Genomic DNA, 2,449 nt, shown 5'->3' with positions numbered 1-2,449 from the left:
AAAGCTAATCCTGTGCCCTTCGTCTACTGTAGCAGAAACAAATTTGCGATATAATTCTCCATCACAAATATCAGAAAGGTTACTGCTTTGACTTAAGGGCTTTGTCAGGTCAAGAAAGCTGCAATTCTTTAAAACCTTTCGAAGTTGAGAGGGGACATCCAATAGGACAAAAAATGATTCGCTGTTTACTGAGGAAGCTAGAGCCCAGCCACATTTTTGACAATGACTCGACTGAGCATAGGATTGTGCGACCTCGTGCACTGTCGAACATTTACCACAAATGAAATGAAAACTCATCTCGGTGCCATGCTCTGAAAAAAGCTTGCCAAGCTGGTATCGTGAATGTGGCAGAACAGGTCGTTCAAAAAACATGTTGACCATTTCAATCAAACTCACCATTGCTGTAAAAGACAAATTACTTTTTATGGCATGTTTAAATATCATCAAAAGCATCTCGCCTTTTGAAACGACAATCTTTTCATTCAGGACCTCCTGAAACAAATCTCCAAGTTGTGTCCTGTTTGTGTCGGCATCGGTTGACAAGTTTCCATTGAAAGGTCCCTCACTGTCTATGCCATCAGCCACATCACACACTTCACTGTTACATTCAGATAGAAACACGCCCCGAGTCACGCTGTCCACAGTATCATGTTGAGTGCCCTGCAGAAAAAATTCATTGTAAGGTTTACATGAATACAATTATTATGTGGAAGCATACCATTGTTGTAGGGTCAGTTGTGTCATCACAACTGCCAAAATCTGTGTTGTCATCATCACTGATGAAATGATTTGCACCACATGGATCATACACAGTGGCGGCACAGTCTCCACTGTAATCACCTCCATCATCTATATCTTGCAGATCTCTCTGTCGTTCACTTCGATCACCCGGAATGGCTGGCTGCGGAGATGTCTAGACAAAAAAAAAAATGCATTTAGATAAATCATAAAAATAAATAGCAAAGAATATACTAAAAACATATTTGTCTCTTGCAAATTTTTACACGACTAAAGGATATATACTGTAACTCTCTGTAAAACAAATGTTGCGCCCCCCCCCCCCCGCGCGTGCTTCTTTTTCTTTTATGAAAACCAGCTCCAAGAAAAGGACCCAAGATTTCAATCGTAACGTTGTGGTAAATGAGGCTCAACAGTTTCTCTAATTAAATTTAACTGTGCCTCTTAATTAAATTGAGCACGCATTCTCGAAATCATTAAGCCAATGCTTTAGGAAATTATGTTTGTAGGTGCACTTTCCAGCACGCGTGCACGCACCAACACAAACGTACGTACTTGTTACATTCAACGCACTGCGTACAATATTTGAGACGAAGGCATCCATCTACGTACCAGCGTTCTAGAACATAGGCTGCTCGCTCCATCGGAATCGCTGCCCATCGTCGTCATTATTCGCATGCTGCACAGCACTGTCCGCCGCCAACACCGCAGCGGCCATCGATGTCGCATTTTGCGGTACCGTGTACTCCGCTTGACCGACGGGCGGCCGCGAATCCAGCGGACCTTCATCCGAACTTTTATTGTGTGAGCCATCCTTTATGGATTCCTGCGCGGCAAGATTATTGAGATTTAACAAGGACATTTTTTGCCGATAATCTGATAGAGTCGAGACAATTAAAGAAGTTTACTTACAGTTTTAGCGAGCCGCAGCCTAGCTGATGAGTCTGTTGATCTGGGCACACTGCATACACTGCTTGGATTCAGATACTTTTTATACCTTCCGCGCTTTTTCCGTTTCTTCTGCGGTTCCATCTTGCTAATATGTGGCGGTGACCGCTATGCGCTCGTCTATGTGTAAAACTTGAATGCGCTCTGACCACCACTTGCTCTACACGCTAGATTGACCGACCCACAGAACACTTGCCAGAACACCGACCCACGCCACAGAACGACCACGCTACCACAGTCCTGCGGCCGCAAACATACCAAACATATGATGATGGATGGTAGCGCAGACAACGAACACGGACAAGAGAAGGCACATAGACACAACACAGCGCTAACTTTCAACAACAGTTTATTACACGCAGGCTCTTGGGTACCCCAAGAGCCTCGTCGTGTCCGTTGCTGAAGGATTGCACAGAAAAGTGCTGGAGAAAAGATGTGAAGGGATGGATAGGGTGAGCTCAAGAAAGGAAAGTTTTGCCGTAATTCCATACATGCATAAGGTTTCTCACAGGATAAAAAAGATTGCGGAAAAATGTGGCACTAACGTAGTTTTCTCGGCACCCAATAAGTTGGTGAGTCTTTGCAGAAGCACAAGACCAGACAAGGGAAAATCAAATGTATGCCAAAAGAAACATAGAAACCTATTTGTGGAGTGCATCATGTGTGTTGTATACCTCATTCCACTTACTTGTGGAAAGTGTTATATCGGTCAGACCAGTAGATGCATATACGATCGCTTGCGCGAGCACAATAACAAAGTAAA

The 2,449-nt window shown here is 43.7% G+C and overlaps 1 long non-coding RNA gene across 1 annotated transcript; it reads right to left on the bottom strand.

Moving 5' to 3' along the window:
- Positions 1-398: 398 nt before the first annotated feature.
- LOC142776532 (uncharacterized) lies at positions 399-1,888 on the bottom strand. The gene is made up of 4 exons (XR_012887612.1): positions 1,651-1,888; positions 1,351-1,564; positions 719-913; positions 399-660 (listed from the first exon to the last, which is right to left on the bottom strand). It is a non-coding gene; the product is annotated as an uncharacterized LOC142776532 (long non-coding RNA).
- Between the last annotated feature and the right edge of the window lie 561 nt (positions 1,889-2,449).

The sequence above is a fragment of the Rhipicephalus microplus genome, chromosome X (assembly GCF_043290135.1).
Source record: "Rhipicephalus microplus isolate Deutch F79 chromosome X, USDA_Rmic, whole genome shotgun sequence".
Classification (NCBI taxonomy): domain Eukaryota; kingdom Metazoa; phylum Arthropoda; class Arachnida; order Ixodida; family Ixodidae; genus Rhipicephalus; species Rhipicephalus microplus.
The sequence above is the reverse complement of the archived record's forward strand: the minus strand, read 5'-3'. Positions and strand labels throughout refer to the sequence as shown.